The sequence below is a fragment of the Oryctolagus cuniculus genome, chromosome 1 (genome assembly GCF_964237555.1).
Source record: "Oryctolagus cuniculus chromosome 1, mOryCun1.1, whole genome shotgun sequence".
NCBI lineage: Eukaryota > Metazoa > Chordata > Mammalia > Lagomorpha > Leporidae > Oryctolagus > Oryctolagus cuniculus.
The window spans coordinates 203,407,315-203,429,998 of NC_091432.1; the positions used below are offsets into that span (position 1 = coordinate 203,407,315).

The 22,684-nt window shown below is 37.9% G+C and overlaps 1 long non-coding RNA gene across 2 annotated transcripts in view; it reads right to left on the reverse strand.

The window, feature by feature from the left end:
- The window catches only part of LOC103349472 (uncharacterized), a 412,891-nt gene that overhangs the window by 339,073 nt on the left and 51,134 nt on the right, over positions 1-22,684 (reverse strand). For both annotated transcript variants that reach the window (XR_011381209.1, XR_007918554.2), the window contains exons 4-5: positions 20,436-20,583; positions 9,710-9,800 (exon numbers count right to left, since the gene is read on the reverse strand). This is a non-coding gene — a long non-coding RNA (uncharacterized lncRNA). The remainder of the gene's footprint in view (positions 1-9,709; positions 9,801-20,435; positions 20,584-22,684) is intronic.

Consider the following 22,684-nt stretch of genomic DNA (forward strand, 5'->3'; position numbering starts at 1 on the left):
TCCCCAGCCCATTTGTGTGCCATTTCTTCCTAACTAATATGCCAAAATATCACACAAGATTTTATCTAGTCCAGTAAGTCCATTCTTTCGTTGTCTAACAAAATTCAAGGAAAATGAAGCAAGTCACAACTTTTAAGACTATTTGTTTAAAACAAAGTTAACTACCTATAAGATGTGTTGCATTTATTCTTCAACAGTGCCAATGTATCTTATATTATTTGGAGGGAAACTACAAGAATAGTTGAATAGGCTGTCACTTGGCTATAAAAATTGTAGATATTAGATTAATTTATGAGTTAAACTGTGGAATGTCTAGATTGAGAGATTCCAAAAGTATTTTTGGGAAGAAATCAAAGGACTTGAACCTTGGAAATGAGGAAGCAGGCAGACTAGAAGTCCCCAGCTGAGGATGTATCGATGCTTCTATCCAAAATCAAGAATATGAAAGCAGGAAGTTTGTAAGAGGGTGGCAAGGGAGCTCAGTTTAGGACAACTTGGTGCCTGTGGTGGATCCAAGTGAAGCTGTCCAGGAGGTAGTTGAAATTGTGTATCCATCATCTGAGAGAGATGTCTGAGCTAGAGTAAGAGATCTGGTCCACAAGCAGAAAGATGGTAATTTAAGTCATGCAATAGGCTGAGATGGTCTAAGACAGTATGAGGAATATAAAAGAGGAGACCATAGGACAGATGCCAGATTGTATTCAATTGACTTTTTGTAAGAATTTTATTTATTTATTTGAGAGGTAGAGTTACAGATAGTAAGAGGGAGAGACAGAAAGAAAGGTCTTCCATCTGCTGGCTCACTCCCCAAATGGCTGCAATGGCCAGAGCTCTGCCGATCCAAAGCCAGAAGCCAGGAGCTTCTTCTGGGTCTCCCACATGGGTGCAGGGGCCCAAGGACTTGGGCCATCTTCTACTGCTTTCCTAAGCCATAGCAAAGAGCTGGATGGGAAGAGGAGCAGCTGGGACTAGAACCAGCGTCCATATGGGATGCCGGCGCTGCAGGTGGAGCATTAACCTACTGCGCCACAGTGACGACCCCTCAATTGACTTTTTTTTTTGACAGGCAGAGTGGGCAGTGAGAGAGAGAGGGACAGAGAGAAAGGTCTTCCTTTGCCGTTGGTTCACCCTCCAATGGCTGCCGCGGCCCGCGTGCTGCGGCCAGTGCACCGCGCTGATCCGAAGCCAGGAGCCAGGTACTTATCCTGGTCTCCCATGGGGTGCAGGGCCCAAGCACTTGGGCCATCCTCCACTGCACTCCCGGGCCACAGCAGAGAGCTGGCCTGGAAGAGGGGCAACCGGGACAGAATCCAGTGCCCCAACCGGGACTAGAACCCGGTGTGCCGGCGCCGCAAGGCAGAGGATTAGCCTATTGAGCCACAGCACCGGCTCAACTGACTTTTACTTCAGTCTGTTTCTCAATCATGTACTTATTTATAAAAATTAGAAATGTAAAAAACATTATACCTCAAAAAATTGGCATGGAATACAAATGGATAATTTGTTACATAACATACATGTGAAGACATATTTACACACACACACACATAATAGAAGGTGTGGCTGATTCACTTAAAGAAGAGTGTTCCAATAAAACAATGCTCTCAAAGGATCGAGATGGAAATCCCCTACTTAGCTCAAGGGGGTAATGGATATGGAAATGGATAGAAGGCAACCCCTGCACAGACATTCTCCCTGAAGGCCAAATGCTTCAGAGTACTTGTTGTACTGCTGCTTGGGTAGCTACACAATATTCTGAAGGCGTCTCTGAATGGTTTGTAATTTGACAGGCCATGAAAGACATCCATGTTGCAAGAGAAGCAGTTCAAGAGAAGTAGCAGGACTGCAAACAATAGCTGCTTTGTAACTGAATGTTACAGGTGATAGCATGAGATCCCATGACAGTAAGAAAGGTGGATCTTAAAATAGCCTGTGGATTCTCATCAATGACTTAAATAACAGGTGGAATTACATAATTGTCCCACTTGAATATGAACATAAAGCCAATGACCCTTTTATTGATGTGACATAATTTTTTGTCACTCTGAAAGGCAAAATGGGTCTCACTCTTGGGGTCTCAAACATACATTTTCCAGAGTTGACCAAAAGATACTGTAAGGGGCATATAAAGACTATCCAAAGCAGAGATATATGTCACCCAGGAAGACCACGATACCTCAGTCCTAGCATGCATTCAAGATGTGGTTCACTGGGTGTTGGAAGATGGCCAAGAATTGCACATGTCAAACAGTCTCACAAAATATTTAAACTCATCAAAACATGTCTGGAAGAATAACATCTACTTGCCACCTTTCCAGGAATAATTTTGCAACTGTCTCGGCCACCAAATTTCATAGACTTAAGCCTCATGTTTGTGATAATGATGATAGAAGCTACCATTTATTGAGTATGGTGTGTCAGGTCCCATGCTAAGAACCGTGCATGCCTTAGTTCACTTCATTTTAAAACAGCCCTATGGTGAATGAACAAGACTTACAGAAACTTCTGCAAGGTCACATAGTTAGAAAGTAGTAGAGCCAGAAATCAAAGCCAGATCTTATTGGCTCCAATACCCATGCCCTTCCCTTAATATTATATTGCTAGTCCTACTGAGAGCTGATAAATATTCTTATGATAAGCAACCTGAAGTAACAGTTATCTTGCTAAAAATGGTAGCTTCCACTCTTTTTTCTTTTCAAAGAGAACCAAGAGAGATAAGCCTTACATCCTAAGTATTATCAAACTTGAAAAGGATTTCAGCTTCAGAGTTAAAAGAACAGCCTTCACTCTGTCACACAAGAAATACCAGGATCTTTACATACTAGCCTGGTGATGGACACAGAGAATGTGAGCAAAGGGAGCTATTGTACCTTCTCGTTTGAGAATTCTTACCTAGATGAAGTAAACCTGCTCAGTGTTCCTGGCACAGAGGTAGCAAACTGAATGTCATATATCCAGAGAACAAGAAAATGTTGGTGGCAGAAATATCAAGTCAACTAAAAGGTGACTAGAGTAGATTTAGGGGAGAGTTAAAGTAGCTTGAGCACCCAGCGAAAAATAGAACCAGGCAATCTTGCTTTACTCATCAGACATTTTCTTAAGAATGTGGCCTCACTAACAAGGATATCCATGGACACTTGCCAGGCTGTTGAGTGAGGTAGGCAGACTGGCCTGCCAAACCATGGCCTATCCACATAGCTGCCCAATGCCTCATCATGGAAGCCAGGTTCCTAGGCTAGAAATACCTCTGGTATGCAGAATATTCCATTTTAAATTGAGAACTAAGAGATAATAAGGATGGGAGGCCCACTGTTGCCCTGTAGAGTTGTGAATTTGGACTGCCAGAAGTAGTGGACAGACACACACACACACACACACACACACACACACACACACCAGCAGAAATGGATATATCACTAGTATTGCCTCTACCCTAAAGACAAGGTCTCCCAGAAAAGTGTAAAAGGTTTCAGTACCAGTTCAGTGTGAAGGGCTCTCCTGAGACCTTTTTGGAATTTAGCCCAAAAAACTGAGTCATTCCATCCCATTTCCTGGGCAAGGGGCCAAAACAGTCCTTGGCCCCCATCTCATACTGAAGCCTATGGATATCACTGATGGCATTCCCATCTGCTGTCACAGCAGGATAAAGAATAACCCACAATTACAACGCACTTTCAAAACACAAAATGTCTAATAAGACTTTCATCTTTTTGCTGGAATCACTGTATGTTTAGTTTTGACAATGGAAAAAAAAAGTCTGGAGACTTGGCTAGCCAGGAATAATAATATTCTGCCTGTTACTGTGGAAGTTGTCTGTTCCATCTGTGGCTACTAAAATGCATGTGAAAATGACACAGAAGGTTGTGATCATTTTGTTTGGATCCTAATGGTCACTACTGAAATTCAGTATAAAGTTATCATTTTCTCCTGTCCACAAAGGAGAATATTACTTCACTACTACCTCCAGGGAATTCAAGCTTCCTTGAGACTTCCTGACAAATGAGTCCTCGGAAATTCAAAGCTTCTTCTTTAAGATGATTTATAGAAATTTAAGGAACTAAGTATTGAGATCTGGGAATGAATTAAATGCTTCTCAAAACATTTTAAATAATGTTCTCATTCCATTACCAGAAATGATTGATTACTCCTGCATGTGTAATAATTTTTCCAGATTTTCTTCCACAACTGTAAGTTTCACACTGAAAACTAGACTTTCATTATAGAATGGGCACTGTGACAACAGAGTTTCTTTGAGATAATAATTGGCAGTTATTTTGTATAAATCAGACATTTAAATATTTATATGCAAAATCGTAATTGTTTAAACATTTGATAAAATATTCTTACCCAGAATACACACTACCATTTAGATAATATGTCTGAATCATTTCTTATGACTCACTGACCACTATCATGTTTGTCCAATATACAGATATTGATCTTTTGACTGGGTTAATGTACTGTCCAGATTCAGTCAGAGCTAATTTAACTCATTCCTTAAATCAACTTTATTATCAACTGTAAAATCTTTTTTCATTCAGGATGAAACAGGGAACAGAGATCAAAATTCCAACAAATTCAAGAGTTAGTTATTAACCACTCTGTATGTAAATTCTTTATTTGTAAAATTGTATGGCTAGGTGAGGGAGGCAACCATAAAAATTCTATGATCTCTACTGGAACTTGAAATAATTTTTTATTTTCTTGATTCATGTATCAACTTCTCATCTTTATTTGTCTCTTCATTATCACTCAAGAACCTTCTCATTCACTTTGTATTAATTCCCTGTTCCATTCCCTTTAGTGGCCTTTTAAAACTTTCTCTTCCTCTAGGTTCCCAAAATCCCCAATCACAAGACACTACTTCTAGCTTTCTGAGAAAACAGAGGTATTTTTCTTTTTACCTCCTGTCCCTTCCCCCTCGGGATTCCTCTCTACTGTATATTGTATTTCTCCTCTCAATCTTGGCTCCAGGGTAAAAGGTCTCTCCTTCTGGCTCACCTGCACCCTCACTCTGGTGACCCTCCCATTGCCTAAATTCCTTGCTCCTTCAATTCTTTTCCTTGAATCTTGGAACACTTGCTGACCAATCAATCATCACTTCCACAGCCTAACCTGGCAGACCCAGTCTTTAAAAATAAAAAATAAAGTCAAACCAAAACCTTCCCTTGACCTTGCCCCCTCTCTGAAGCTTCCTCCACTTATCCCTTAATATTCAAATTGTTAGAACAATGGTCTACATTTGTTTTGTACATTTCTTCACGGATTCCTGTGACTCCTACACATCCAACCAAGCTCACTGTCTCAAGCTCTCTGGATTCCTGAAGCCCTTTCACCCTTTGGGTTGTTTACTTGTTTTGTTTTGCTTTATGCCTACTATTTTTGTTTGCCTGAGAATGTCCTGGCCATGTCTCCTCCAGTTCCTCTTCCTTCTGCCCTATGAAACAGGTTCTCCTCATGATTGTACTCTGGTTCTCCTCTTTTTCTCTTCACTCTATACTTTGATAATCCAATTCTTTGAGGTGCTTTTGACTTCTGGATCTCCTGTCTGAATCTCTCTCAAGTGCCTCTATCTGACAGAGAATCACCTATTATACTAGGGGCTCTTCAAAGACACAAACCACATTTTATTCATTTTTGAAATTCAAGCACCCACCTCCACCATCCAGAGCCTAAAATAGGGTAGCAGGATCTCAATCAAAGTCACAGAAGTTGAACTAAACAGTATGTCTCACCGTCACCTGAAACTCGACCAACACAAGACTAACTTAACAGCTGTCTGGCCTTCCACAACCCAAAACAACCCAGCCTCCCTAACTTCCCTATTTCTCTTAATAACTGTATCAACCTCTAGTCCCCAAAACTTAAAATCTCAGTGCCAACTTTGACTTGTTATTTCCCTTATCCCCTATATCCTGCAAATTATCATGTGTTCTTGATTTTTATATATTTTATAAATTTTATTCATATATTTTACATCTAGCCACTTATTTATCTTCCTTCCATTATATACTCAAGGCCTTCATTATCTCCCACATATACAATTTTAATAGCTTAATGAATAAATTTCCCCATCTCTCCTCCATACTACCATTTGATTAATCTTCATTTGGTTTACTTCTAATGTATTACTCCACATCTCAAGAATCATGAATATTTATCCCTTGCGTAGCAAACTACAAACAGCTTGCCCTAACATTCAAAGTTCTTCACAATATGGCCCCCAAATGCCTGCAGGCTTGAAAGAACTAGAGATCTACTCAAGTTAAGAAAAGGGAAAAGAATTTAAAGGATACTCAGTGATCAAGTGATAGCTTTCAGAAAACAAGAAAGCTCTAAAACTCAACCACTCACTCTCTCTCTCAGAGCTGCCGCTTCTCTTTTCAGTTTCTCTTCTCCCTATTGCCCTGCTTCTTATTCTGGTTGGTCACAGTTTCCATTCCCTCATAGTTTCAGCTAACATACAGCACGACATGGCCACTCCCAATACCTCCTAAACCTTGGCAACTCAACACTTCCTTGTAGTTTCTGCCCCTACTGATAATTTAGTTCAGTCTCTAGGTTTCCCAATTCTAAATTCTAAAGAGTTCAAATGGCTCAGTCGTCACAGAAATGCCACAGAACAACCTACATGTGATCTGCACTTGGATCAGATGTCCATCCTATTCTGATCAGCTGTGATTCAAGCACAATGGAGATGAGGAAGATAATTGTTCCAGAGAATAGATGCTTTGGGAAGCTGGGATGTAGGCAGGAAAGATTCTTTTAGGGGGCCTGCATTGTGCTGTATTGGGTAAAGCTGCCGCCTGCAGTGCCAGCATCCCATAAGGGCACTGATCCCAGTCCCAGCTGCTACACTTCCTACCCAGCTCTCTGCTGTGGCCTGGGAAAGCAGTGGAAGATGAGCCAAGTCCTTGGGCTCCTGTGCCCACGTGGGAAACCTGGAAGAAGCTCCTGGCTCCCGGCTTTCGATTGGTTCAGCTCTGGCCATTGCAGCCATTTGGGGAATGAACCTGTGGATGGAAGATTTCTCCCTCTCTCTGCCTCTACCTCTCTGTAACTCTGCCTTTCAAATAAATAAATAAATAAATCTTTTAAAAAAAGATTATTTCAGAAGTGAGGTGGGCAACAGCAGGCAATGAACAACATCTCTAAGGCATTATCTTTTGACCACCTTCCAATCTATACACCACAATTCTGTCAAAGTGTAATCACTATCTCACAAACCCACCTCACAATTCCATCATTCCTTGCCTTTGTTCACACTTTCCTCTCCATTTGGAATAATCTCTGCTACCATCTAACTATCTCAAAATCTGCTATCCAAAGGATATGAATGGACATAAAAATAATTCATAAAACCGTCAATTCATAACAGGAAAAGGAAACTAGGAAAAATCATTTGAGTGCAACAAAAGAAACAAAACTGAAAATGATGTGTAACTTTATCAAATGAGCAAAACTAAGTTTAGAATGATGCATATCATAATGATAGTTTTGTATCTTCCTATAAAGTATAGCTATAAAGAAGTACATTTAATTCATGACAAAAAATTCTATAAAGATGTCCAAATATAAACAAAAAGATGAGAAACTTGCCTAATTTCAAGACTTTTAAAAATATTAGCACCAGAGCAGGTAGTATTGGGAACACAATGAAGCAGTTGGTCTTGTAAACAGCTGATGATATTGCAAACTAGTAGAATTCTTTTAGAAAACAATTTACCAACATGATTAATTTGGACAATACAAAAAAAGCTGAACAGGAAAATCAAATTACTTTTCAATACAATCATCTAGAAAAAATTACTTTCAACATTTTGGAACCAAGACTTCCATACCCTCTAATTGTGTAAAATTTTTTTCCTTTTTTAAAAGTAAAATTTAGGTAAAACTAGGTATACTATTAAATGCTTTATTATATTTTTAAAAAAACTATCTGGTGCTGGCATTGTGGTGCCACCACCAGCGGCACTTGCATCCCATATGGGCACCAACCAGTTTGAGTCCTGGCTGCTCCACTTCTGATCCAGCTCTCTGGAAAAGAGAAAGCAGTAGAAGATGGTAAAAGTGCTTGGGCCCCTGCACCCGCATGGGAGACCCGGAAGAAGCCCCTGGATCCTGGCTTCAGATCAGCCCAGCTCCAGCCATTGTGGCCATCTGAGGATGGTTTTCTCTTTCTCTCTCTCTCTCTCTCTCTCTAATTCTGCCTTTCAAATAAATGAGTAATCTTAAAAATAAAATAAAATAAAACTCTCTGTCATGAACCATTGCTTATTCCATTAATGGTCTTCAAAAATGGTTACACAGTAATCTATCATATGAACAGGTGACAATAAATTTTTGAAAAAACATTTCCTAATGTTAGACTTCAAATTTTGCCTACTTGTCCACAATTACTGATGGACTGTAATGGTCATTCTTGTATGTATCTTTTGTGCACATCTTTGATTATTATCTTAAAGCTACCTTTAAGGCAAAGGATAATTTTAAGGCAGGATAACTTGATAAGAAAAAGGATACAACAATTAAAAAGAATTTTTTAAAGGACTTCTAAATTTCAATTTAATCCTAATTGTGACATGACTGTATTAGAATAGGAAGGAAGGGAATAAAAAAGGGGGAACCGGATGATAGAGAAGGTTAAAGCCCATCACCCATAGTAGGAAGACATTGGTATGTAAAATGAAAAAACTTTATAAAGTTAGACTAAGAATATTTATAAAAAGAAGGGGAAACAGCTAATAAAGTAGAACAGCAAACACGAATAAGATGTGAAAAATTAAGGCAGAAGATGCAGCTGTATTCATTGTAAGTTTTGTTTTGTTTGACTTTTTCAAACCATGCATTAATATTGGTTTGATAAAGGCACAAATCAAATTAAGAAGACAAAACCAGCAGTATTATTCAAATATATAATAGAGCAGATACACAAGTTGGCTTAAAAGCCCACAATTCTCATAATTAGGTAGGAAAAAATTCTTCTTTGTATATACCATTATCTATAAGCTCCCTAAATTGATCATTTTATGAATTTTTACTGCAAACCCTCTGTAAACAGAGCACATGACTAGATTCTTGGGAAGATACTAAGAGACACTCTGTATTTTTGTTCTCTCCAGAGAAAAGACAATTATCGTCAGCTATTCTCTCCATATGACTCAGCCACAGAATGTCAGAAAATTGCCCATGCAGAAACCTGCAAGTTTTCTCTCAAAATTTTTTAAAAATAGAGAAAAGTTAAGATTCTAGTTCCTCCAGGTAAAGTTTAAGAGAACAGTGAATTTTTCTCCAGAAAAATTCCTTCATTTTCCCACATACTAGAGAATATGCTATAGACAACCCTCACTAAAATATAGATCAGGAAATTGGAGAAATTAGGATAGTGGGAATAGATGAAGTATTAGAGGCCTTAATTCTCAATTTATTCACAGATTTTGCCATTTGTCCTTGATAGATTTTTTTAGTTCTTCTTAATTCACTTTGTTGAAGGGACAGAGGGAAAAAAGGAATTTTATCAAACCTCAGAAAATTAGTGCCTTCAGGGTGGGCTTTTGTCACTGCAGTTAAGATGCCTCTTTGGATTGCACATCCGGTATCTGAATGCCTGAGTTGTAGTCCCCACACTGTTTCTGATCCAGCTTCCTGCTAATGTGCACCCTGGGAGGCAGCAGGTGATGGCTCAAATACTCTGGCTCCTTCCACTTACGTAAGAAACCCAGAGTGGTCTCCAGCCTCCTGGCTTCAGGCTTTCCTAGCCCCAGCATTTGAGGAGTGAATCAGCAGATGGAAAATCTCTTCTGAATAATAAATAAATAACAAGAAACAATATTAGTACCTTCAAAAGAGTGACACCACACCCAAATTATTCCCCCTCTTCATGGGACTAATTTGCAGGGCATGTGACATTAAGTAATGAATCAGATAAGTCTCCACTACCAAAGATGTCTCTGCCTCCTTCATATTGGTAGTGCACAAAACAGTTTTACAGTCAGATCCTATCTCTTGTTCCTTCCTCACAACATCTTTCTACCCTCTTCCTCCTCTCCACTCCACATTTCTCCATGAATCTCTTCATTGCACTTTCTTTTCCATTTCTTACTTCCCTCAAACTTCATGTCTGGGTTTTCTGTCTCCTACCACTCTTCCACTTCTACCCTGCTTGTGACAGAGAACTGAGCTGAGAAGGGAGAATATTTCTCTTTCTTCCTTTACTTCCCTACATGAAGAAGAACCACATATGAAGACAGCTAATAAAACCCCAATTAACATTGTAAATATAATTCAGACTAAATTCTCTGTATGTTTTCCAGAACTTCATGAACAATTTCTCAAAACCTAAGTAGTGGATATTTGGAAGAAAAAGGTGAACATTCCCTCTTCTCATCCAAGTGTCTGTACTGATTGACATGAGTCTCTGTGCCAAGGACTAAATAATACAATGTTCAATCCTTGGGAGTAGCTACATCCAAGAGTCAAAGTGTGTGTACTACATGAAGCTTTGAACTCTGAAAAATGTAGCTTAACATCCCAAAAAATTTGATTTTTGGAGTGAACATTTCATCTTCCAGTCAGGAAGAAGATGTTACAAGAAGAATCTGGAAGGAAAGGATGAGATTAGTAAATCTGATGAATGTATCAAGTAAGAAATAGGAGAGGATGCCAGAAATAGTTGGCTGAGAAGTAATACAGCCAGTATTTAGATTGTACAACCAAGTCTTTAAAGTCTAACTAAATTTCAAAAAATTGTGTTTGAAATTATAGTGAAAGTATAATAAATCCCAAAATACCACCTTAAAACAGTCATATAAATTAGGATGGCGCCCACAGGTCTAGGACTAAAGAAAACCCATCACCAGTACTTGCTGGTAAAGATACAAACTGCTCAATAGACATAGCACACAAATTTAGGATTACAAAGTTGCCCCTTCTACCAGAGCAACAAGGCAGCTGACTCTCACTCATGGTTTTCCTAATTTATCTTCTGCAATATCATGGGCTAACAAATTCATAATCAAAGAAAAAACCTTGAACAGGCCCTCTTTCTGTTAAGCATTGTGCTAGGAATGCTTACAGGATATGCCCTATACAAAGAACAAAATATCAAAATTCTAAATAAAGGCAAGATTACTATTACCTCCAGCTCCAACAGAACTTGGCAATGTATTATTATTTATTCCATCTTTATTTAAAATTTCAACATTTTCTTCATCATGGATTTTTCTAAATTAATATTTATTTTTTAATATTGCATGGAAGTGTTATTTAACTTTGATGTTTGAGTTTTTCAGTGCTCTTTTAAATTTTACAGACTAGGTGTGATAGCTAATTTTATATGACAAGTTATCTAAGCCACGGGATGCCCAGATATATGATTAAACATTTCTGGATGTGTCTAGAAGAGATCCACCTGGTACACTAAGTACAGCAGAATGTCAACCTTAATATGGCTGAACCTCATCCGATCCATTGAAGGTCTCAATAGAAAAAAGGCCAAGTAAAGGAGAATTTTCTCTGTCTCTCTGTCTTACAGTCCTCAACCTGAGGCATGGGTCTTCTCCTATCTTCAAAGGTGGGCTCAAACTGAAACTTACACTACAGCTCTCCTGGTACTCAGGTATTCTGACTCAGACTCAGACTATATTGGTTGTGGAAGCATGGATTAATTTCTGGGGTTTCTAATCTGTTCCATTGGCCCATCTGTCCATTTTTGTGCCAATACCAGGCTGTTTTGATTATAACTGCCCTGTAATATGTCTTAAAATCTGGTATTGTGATGCCTTCAGGTTCACTTTTATTGTTTAAGATTGCTTTAGCTATTTAAGATCTCTTGTGTTTCCAGATGAATTTTAGGGTCATTGTTTTTCTATATCTGAGAATGTCCTTGGTATTTTGATTGGGATCACATTGCTTTGGATAGTATGGACTATCAACAATATTAATTCTTCTAATCCATGAACATAGAAGATTTTTCTGTGGTTTTGTGTCTTCCACTTCTTTCCTTAATGTTTTGTGATTTTCATTATAGAGTTCTTTCATCTCCTTAGATAAATTGTTCTGTGACTATTGTGAATGGAACTGATCTTAAAAGTTTTCTCAGCCATGGCATTGTGTATGTATATAAATGCTACTGATTTTTGTGCATTGATTTTATATCCTGTAATTTTGCCAAACTCTCTTATGGGTTCAAATAATCTCTTCTAAGAGTTTTTGGTTTCTCTATGTATAGGATCATGTCATCTGCAAACAGGGATAATTTGACTTCTTCCTTTCCCACTTGTAACCCTTTGATTTATTTTTCTTGTCTAATGGTCTGGCTAAAACTTTCAGGACTATATTGAATAGTAATGGTCAGAATGGGCATCCTTGTGAGGTTCTGGATCTTACTGGAAATGTTTCCACTTTTTCCCCATTCAATATGATGCTGGCTATGGGTTTCTCATATATTGCCTTGATTGTGTTGAGGCATTTTCCTTCTATACCCAATTTGCTTGAGTTTTTTTTTTTTTAATCATGAAAGGATTCTGTATTTGGAGGAACCAAGATGGCAGAATAGGGAGGGAGCTTACTCCTCTAGTCTAGAGGAAGATAGTTAAAAAAAATAATAAAAAGAAGAAGAAGAAATAAAATGGGAAGAGTGCAATGTCAGTGAAGAGTTAGGGAAAAAATGGCAGAGGAAACCACACACAAATTGGAGGCACACTGTGGATCTACGTAGAAGGTGCGGACAAGCACAACTCAGGACCCCAGCAGCCAACAGCCTTAGCTCCAGCTTTGGCAAGTGAGGTGAGATCAGACTGTGGCAGCCCAAGCCACTGGTGATAAAGCTGTGGTATGAGTCTAGCTTGGAGCCCTGTGGGAGATAGTATACAAGCCAACCTAGAGGAAAAAAGAGGGGCACGTTTCTCCCCAATCACCCAGCACCAGTGTCCTGTAACTAGCCAAATGTGGGTGGGTGTCATTTAAGACATATGTAACAGTTGCACCAGCTTATGTCTGTGCACCCAGCAACCAGCCAAGAGGAAACACCTGAGTCTTGCTGGGAGAACTGACAGGAGGCTGAGTGCTCATAACTGTGGGAGGCTTGTGTGCTGGGACTGTGAAAACATTGTGGCTGCATGAGAGGGAGCAGGGTGTGACTGGGTCTTTGGGCAGTCACTGTGGGCAGCTCCACACACTCAGGGCTCCCTGATTCCATGGTGAGGGTCATTGCTCCAGGATACATGCTCATACCGAGGACTGCATGGATCCTTTGTGTGGTTCTTATGGCAGCACAGATGAATATTGTACCCACTGGGGCTAGCATGAAGGCATTGGTCTCATTGGAGGAGAGGTGACCATGAAACTACACCAACAGAGCTGAACAAACCTCCCCTTTGATTTAAAAAAAAAAAGAGATTTGCCACACCAAATTTGGGGGTCACATTGGGCACCCCCCTCACTCTGGAGCACTAAACAGAGCTCCCTGGCCATTCCAGTACACTCCTCAGGATATTCACTGAAATAGCAGATGCTCCACTAATCCACAGAGGCATAGTCCAAAGATAAAAGCCATCACAGCAAATAAATAAATAGATAGATAGATAAATAACCAACAAGTGTCTCCACAAATGCAAAAATAAACATAGCAATTAAAGAAACAAGAATAAGAAAGACAACATGACCTCCAAAGGAACATAGCAACACTTCAGTACCAGAATGTGAAAATGAAGAGATTAAAGAAATGCCAGAAACAGAATTCAAAAAATTGATCATAGGATTACTTATAAGTTATCAGAAGCAAATCCACAAACTAAAGAAATCCATGCATGACATGAAAGAAAATTTTTCTCATGAAACTGAGATCTTAAAGAGAAATCAAAATGAAATACAGGAAATGAAGAATTCAATAGAACAAATAAAAAATGTGATGGAAAGCCTTAACAACAGAATTGGTGAGGCATAAGAAAGAATATCTGACTTAGAAGACAAATCTCTGGAAATTTTAGTCAGACCAAAACAAAGGAGAAGGAGAAGGAGAAGGGAAGAAGGAGGAGGAGGAGGAGGTGGAGCAGGAGGAGAAGGAGAAGAAGAAGAAGAGGAAGAGGAGGAAGAGAAGAAGAAGAAACAATTAGCAAACTAAAAAACAGTGTTGGAGATCCTAATATCAGACAAAATAGACTGTAACACAAAGACTGTTAAAAGAGAGATAAAGAAGAGCACTATGCAATGATTAAGGGATCAATTCAACAGGAAGATGTGACTACTATGAACATATATGCACCTAATTACAGGGCACCTGGCTATTTAAAAGAAATGTTAAAGGATCTAAAGGGAGACACAGACTCAAATACAGTAGTAATGGGAGATTTCAATACCCCACTTTCAGCAAAGGACAGATCAACAAGACAGAAAGTCAGCAAGGGAACAACAGAGTTAATCAACACTATAGAACAAATGGACCTAACAGATATCTACAGGATTTTCCACCCTACAGCCATAGAATACACATTCTTCTCACCAGTGCATGGAACTGCCTCTGGGATGGACCACAGGCCAGGCCATAAAGCAAATCTCGGCAGATTCAAAAAAATTGAAATCATACTATGCATCTTCTCAGACCACAATGGAATGAAGCTGAAAATCAACAACTCAAGAATCTCTAGAACACATGGGGATTGAACAACATGCTCCTAAATAGAAGTATATACTCATAGAAGAAATCAAAAGAGAAATCAAAAAACTGTTAAGGAACAGGTTTTTTCCTTACTATTTGTTGAACTCTTTACATAGTATAGAGCTAATATTCTGTGTATAAAGTTAATTGAAAATAGATCTTAGAAAAAAATAGAATGAAAATAGGAGGATGGAAGAAGAAGGGTGGGAGTGAAGATGAGAGGTTAGGTACAGTGGGAAGAATCTCTATCACTATGTTCCTAAAGTTGTATTTATAAAAAGAATGATGTTTTTATACCTTACATAAAAAGTTTCTGGGGGAAAAAAGAAAAAGAAAGGATTCTGTATTTTATCAAATGATTCTTCTACATCTATTGAGATAATCATGTGATTGTTATTCTTCAATTTGTTAATGCGATGTATCATATTTAATTATTGTATGTTGAACCATTCCCCTGGATGATCTTTATGATGTACTGTTGGATTCAATTAGCTAGTATTTTGTCTAGGATTTTTGCAACCATGTTCATCAGGGATATTGGTCTATAGCTCTCATTTTTTGTTGTATCTTTTTTTTTTTTTGGTTTTGGAATTAAGATGATGCTGGCCTCATAAAATGAGTTTGGGAGGATTCCCTCCCTTTGAATTGCTATGAATAGTTATAGAAGAATTAGGATTAGTTTTTCTTTCAAAGTTTCGTAGAACTAAGCAGTGAAGCCATTTGGCCCTGGGCTTTTCTTTATTGGAAGTGTCTTTATTACTGATTCCATCTCTGTTTTGTTTATTGGTCTACTTTGGTTTTCTAAGTCATTGTGACTCAATTTTGGTAAATTGTACATGTCTAGAAATCTATCCATTTCTTCTAGATTTTCCAATGTGTTGGCATTTAGCTGTTGTAGTAATTCTTGATGATTCTTTTTATTTCTGTGGTATGTGTTATAATATCTCCTATTTCATCTCTGATTTGATTAATTTGGGTCTTCTCCCCATTCCCTTTTTTTGGTTGGTGGTACCAATTGTTTATCAATTTTATTTATTGTTTTCTCTCAAAACAGCCCTTCATATTTCACTGATCTTTTGTGTCTTTTGGGGTTACATTTTTTTTTCATTTCTTCTCATCTTTTTATTATGTCTTTCCTCCTAATAATTTTGGAGTTGGTTTGTTCCTGTTTTCCTAGTTTCTTGAAATGCATTGTTATATCATTTATTCTTGATTGTGTTTTAATATAACAAACTAAACAGATAAAACTTACTCATGCCAAGTTTTACTTTAGTAATACATCCATTCCAAGAGTTATCATGGTTGATGATAGACACATGAGAAATTTCTAGTGGCCAAATTTTGCTTACTTGGAAGGCATATTAGTTTTCTAGGGCTGTCATAAACTTTAGTGCCTTAAATCAACAGGAATTGTTGTCTTACAATTTGAGAGATCAAAAGTCAAAAATCAAGGTGTTTACAGGGCAATGCTCCTGGTGAAGGCTCCCCTGGGGGACCTTTCTTTGCTTCTTCCTAGCTTCTGGTGGTTGCCAACAATCCTTGGCATTCCTTGGCTTGTAGATGAGTTAACCCAATCTCTGCCTCCACTGCCACATAACATTCTCCTTGCTTATGTCCACATTTCCCTCTAGGGCCCACTGTAATCCAGTATGTCCTCTTCTCAAATTGGTTGCATCTGCAAAGACCTTATTTCCAAATAGGGTCACATTCATAGAAATCTATGGTTAGGATTTAAATATGATGTTTCTGGTGACATAATTCAACCCATAACAGTAGGCATAGTATGTTTTTATGTCTTCTTTGGGGATTAGGTAAGGACAGAAGAAACAAAAGGATTACTCTCTACTGCAAACTCTAATAGAAGACCCTATGTTGAGTACTGGAAGTTATTTACCAATAGATTCCTACTCAGATACTCTCTCATACAGTTAATCATATAGAGTTTCAGCTCTTTGGGGAGAAAAATTGGATCCATATACACCATATGTAATTTTGTTTAATTTTACTAAATAAAAGGGTCTTCAAGTTCAAAGAGTGTTACAAACAAATTTTGCTACAAACCCATTTGAAACTTGTGAATAATTTTGACTGTTATTCATTTCTCCCTTTTTTCTAAAAGCAAGGACTCTGTTACTTAATATATACTATCTATAAATGTTATTGGAACTGACAGTAATCTCTGAACTAAACAGCAATCAATACTAAGCAATACTAACTGATGATGATGATGACAATGATGATGATGATAATTACAATAAGGATAGCAAAAGACATTTCTAAGAATGCAATATCCTTTTTTACCATAATAAGTAACTTTTAAAAAGTAGATAAATGCATTCAAGTGTTTATTATTTCTTACATAATAAGTACAGATAGAGATCTGGAGCTTATTTTAAAAATAAAAAAATTAACCAAAGCTGAAAATAAATATATTCAGTTGGGAACAATAGTCTTGTAACAATGTAGCCTTTAGCAGAGCACCTTGGAGTGATGAATCATTGTACTTGATGATCTTAAACAAGTTTACATATAATTAGAGAGGCATGGAAGTTAGGAGGCTGGTATTGTTGTTTTACACAGAAACCTAACACCAGACATCTAATAAGCATTCAGAGGTTTGTACTCATGTTATGTAAGAATTACAACACTAACTGAAAAAAAAGAAATCTCTAGTCAAACTGTAAAATGATTTTTCACTTCCGTTTCTGAGTCATTTATTGCAATAGCAGGCCAAAAATAAAAGCACATAATCAGGAAAGGAATGAAGCTAATTTTGTAACACATGTATACTAAACTCTTAATTTCCAGAATACCAGGAGTCCATCATCTCTTTCTTCATAGAGACAGAGATCTTAAGATATATATCTCCTTTATGCTATATTTAAGATATCAGATAACTCTTGGTAGATGCATATGAGATCTACTGTAAGTGTCTAATACATACTTACAATGTGAGAAAAGTTTGCAGGGAATACTCAAATATATATTGACAACTTATTTTTTAGCTTTTAATACGTATTATTAATACTTATATGTTCTAAGAACAAAATTTTATTTTAAATTACCTAATAGAGGAATTTTGATATGTTATTTAATGCATACTACTGTTTTCTTCTAAGCATTAAAAATCTTGACCAAAATTCTGGCTTCTTAATGCTATTACCCTATATCTATTAGTTATAATATTACTGGATTCTGATATTTTGCTGTCCCTCTTTAAACACTGGAATCCTGGGGCTGGCATTGTGGCACAGTATATTAAGCTGCTGCCTGTAATGCCAGCATCCCTTATGGATGCTGATTCAAGTCCTAGTTGCATCACTTCTGATCCAACTCCCTGCTAATGTGCTTAGAAAAGCAGTGAAAGATGGTCCAGGTCTTCGGGCCCCTGTACCCACATGGGAAACCCAGATGAAGTTTTCTGGCTCCTGGCTTCAGCTGGCCCAGCCCCAACTGTTGTGGCCATTTGGGGAGTGAACAAGTGGATGCAAGGGATATCTATCTATCCATCTATCCATCTCTCTATCTCTATCTCTATCTCTGTCTATCTCTCCCTACCCCTCTCTCTTTGTAAATCTGCCTTTCAAATAAATAAACCAAATCTTAAAAAAATAAACACTGGAATCCCTTACTACTTCAAACCTCCTTTTTCTCAGTCGCTAACCCTACTGTTCCCATCCCTACTGGTTCTTTCTTGGGATTTGACACCATTCTTCTCAGCTTCAGTTGATTGCTCTTCTAACAGAATAAAGTGCCGAAAGAGAAATAAAGAAAAGAAAGAAAACTTCCCAAAAATTCCTCTTTACCAGAATCAAATGTAATTGTAAGATTTAAATTTATGTGGTGATTCTTCAACTGTGTCCAGGCTTCTAACTTGCTAGCCCTTAACTCTGGTCATTTCTTTGCTAGGGTCTCATATACTAATCACAGATTACATCTCCAAAGGCCAAGAACCATTCTACCTGGATACTATTTCTTGAATGCTACTGATCAGCCTATGAGTCCCATGTGAACAACCTTGGAAATAGATACACCATCCTGTCCTTAACCTACTAAAAAAAAAACCTTTGATACATTAGATAAAGTTATAAAAAACTGTCTGCCCCAAGAATCCTAGAAAATGTCCAATCTCCAGAAATAAGTGCCTATTTTCTCTTAAAGCCCTGAATGGTCCAACAACCCTATCTCTTCCACTACCAATTCTGATTCCTAAATCTTCCTGTTTCCCAAAGAAACTTGTTGCTATTCCTTCAAACTCACCAAATCTGCATACAATGACTTCAGTAATACCCTTTATCCATAGGATTTATAAATCAAGGCTTAGCCAGATTTCCCAACCCATTAGGGCTGGTACTCCTGCTTCTGTAGATTGAAATAGGAGGCACAATGGTTTAGTAAAAAGATCAGGTATAGAAAAATTTAGTGCATATCACATCAGGAGCCTAAGGAGCTGGCAGAAAATTCACTGTCGTTCTGCTCTGAGAAATTTATTTTTTTTATTTAATAAATGTGAATTTACAAAGTGCAACTTTTGCATTGTTGTGGTTTCCCCCCCAACCTCTCTCCCTCCCGCAGCCCTCCCATCTCCCACTCCCTCTCCCATCCCACTCTTCATCAAGTTTCAATTATCTTTATATACAGAAGATCAACTTAGTATATACTAAGCAAAGATTTCAACAGACTGCATCCACACACCCGCACAAGATAGAGAGTACTGTTTGACTAGTAGTGTTATCGTTAACTCTCATAGTAAAACACATTAAGTACAGAGATCCTATGTAGGGAGTATGTGCCCAGTGACTCCCGTTGTTGATTTAACAATTGACACTCTTTTTATGACGTCAGTAATCATCCGAGGCTCTTGCCATGAGCTGTCGAGGCTATGGAGGCCCCTTGAGTTCACGAACTCTGAACTTGTTTAGTCAAGGCCATATCACAGTGGAGGTTCCTTCCTCCCTTCAGATAAAGGTGCCTCCTTCTTTGATGGCCTGTTTTTTTCTGCTGGGGTCTTGTTCACCGAGACTTTTCATTCAGGTTGTTTTTGCCACAGTGTCTTGACTTTCCATGCCTGTGAGACTCTTGTGGGCCTTTTAGCCAGATCCGAATGTCCCAAAGGTTGATTCTGAGGCCAGAGTGCCGTTTAGGGCATTTGCCATTCTATGAGTCTGCTGTGTGTCCTGTTTCCCCCACAGGATCATTCTCTCCCTTTTAATTCTATCCTTCATTATTTGCAGACACTGGTCTTATTTGTGAAATCTCTTTGACGCTTACCCTATCTTTTTGATCAATTCTGTATTTAAACTTATCACTTTAACAAGTGAAATGGCTCTACCATTAGAGGTAAGTCCAAGTGCTGCTCTGAGAAATTTAAACAATCAACTAAATGTTGATGATTGACCCAGTAACAACACACTAACCATATTTCTTCAGACCTTCTATTTATGTAAGACCAAGAATTCTAATGCAGGGGGAATTTGGATAAAATATCCAAATCCCAAGAAATTCATGATGTTCTTAGAGCACACCTCTATAAGCCTAAGACACCCAGAATGATCTAACAGTTTCAAAACTCAGATTCAATATTATTGTATGCTCAAATGGATGAGGGCACTTAGTAAGAGACATCCAGAGAGCAATACCAATTCAAATATCTCTTCTAAAACACATGTGAGATAGCTTAATATTGAAAAGTTGTATCATCTAATGCCATCCTGTAGATACATATACATATCATAGTTCAAGAAAATCCTTTAGTGAAATGAAGAAGAGGAATCCTTACCAGGTTTTGCCATATTCAATCTCACAGTTTTGGCGACTTGCCTTGGTGCAATGGATGAAGCTGATAATGAAAGAACTGTCCACCAATGGGCTTTGTACTCATGAGCCTGATGCAAGGGCAACTATTCTCACTTGGAAAATTGAATTTTCTGGAAAACAACCACCAGCCTGTTAGAAATATAAGGTAGAAGGACATAATTCATAAAAACAAATATGACCTAATAGCAACTGATGGCTCTATAAATAGTATAGAAGCAGATATTCCTTTTTAATTCACCTTTTCCTGCTAATTAAATTGAACATGATATATATTGTTTCTTGCCAATTGTGGTGGTGAGTTTTGGTCATATGTAGAAATTTTAATACTCAAATAATTTTGAATGAGCTATAGCATCACTTGATAATTACAATCTAATAAAACTGTTTACACTAATGTGGGATTGCCATGATATACAATCTAGGAGTTCATATTCACATTCCCATACTCAAAAGCACTATGAAGCAAAAAATACCCCTTTGATATCCTTGACATCAACCTCAGAAGTTAAATATTAACATTGCTTATTATATGTAAGTTTAATATGTGATAAAGATCACAAATCAATGTAGAAATAGTATACAACAAAGAATACAGTGATAAATCTTCATCTATATCTTTAAAATTTTAGAAGGATAACATCATTTATATGCAAAAATCAATATGCGATATAATAATTTGTAGTGATTATAGGAAATTATAAAAATTATGTGCGCAAATTGTACAGTGAGAAACAGTCATGGAAGAGGTTAAAAGTAAAAAATTAATACATCTAATAGGTAACATGGTCAAGGTTCTATAAACCTTAAAAGTATAAAATCAAAGATTAAAAGGCAAATACAAATGGGAAAAAAATCAACAGTAAATTCGATTGATAAGGAGTCAATTATCCACAGCATGCACAGATCAATAAGAAATACCCTATTATAAATGGCAGACGTAGATCATTCACGAAAGGAGAAATGCAAAGAACTAACAAACATATGGAAAAATGTTAAATTCCACTTATGATCAAAACATAAAAGTTTAAATAAGTTTTGCCTATCTAATTAGTAATAATTTAAAAAACTCAATTCTACATCATCTTTACCAGAGTTAGCAAAAAGAAACAAACAGAAGAAATAAGACCTGATGATTGCACCGTAAAAATATTTAAGCATTTTTTTTTCCTGGCAAAAGGAGAAATATCATAGGGAATGAATTACTTTCTCCTGTACTCCAAGTAGCATGATGTAAGAGGTCCTGGTTCTTTCAAATCTATAATCCCAGGTCACCCCACCCTCTGAAATGCATCCTGTACCTCACCTTTCAAATACAAAACTATCAAGCTTTATTCCTGTTGAGCTATGCTTAATTTTTTTTTTACTTTTTGCCAGGCAGAGTTAGACAGTGAAAGAGAGAGGAGCTATGCTTAATTTTTAATTATTCACCCTCTTTGATCTTAATCCCTGATCTGTATATCCCAGTCTTCCAGAGGAAGTCCCTAACCTCTATTTTCTCTTCTGAACTTGATTCCTTCTGTCCAGCACAGTGTCAGCCTTGGTCTCTCCTGCCCAGTCTGACACATTTGTACTCAACTTGTAGCACTGCATTGTGTACCAGGGCACAATTTATGGAAAGTTTATAGAAAAGACATGTTATGAAAAAATATGCATGGACTTCAAAAAAATTTTGCACTAAAATAAACTTCTTTTAGTTCCATTTTCTATAGATTTTTTAAGATTTAGTTTATTTTTTGTTTGTTTTTTATTTATTTGACAGATAGAGTTAGAGAGAGAGAGAGAAAGGTATTCCTTCTGTTGGTTCACCCCTCCAAATGGCCACTATGACCAGAGCTACGCTGATCTGAAGCCAGGAGCCAGGTGTTTCTTCCTGGTCTCCCACACGGGTGCAGGCACCCAAGCACTTGGGCCATCCTCCACTGCCTTCCTGGGCCACAGCAAAGAACTGGCCTGGAAGAGGAGCAACCGGGACTAGAACCTGGCGCCCATGTGGGATGGCGGCACTGCAGGCAGAGGATTAACCCAGTGAGCCACGGTGCTGGCCTAGTTCATTTATTTTAAGGGTAGAGTTAGAGAGAGAGGGAGAGACAAAGACACAATAATAAGGGTAGGCCAGGGCAAAACCAAGAGCCAGGAGCTTCTTTGGGGTCTCCCACGTGGGTTCAGGGGCTTAAACACTTGGGCCATCCTCTGCTGCTTGCCCAGGTACAT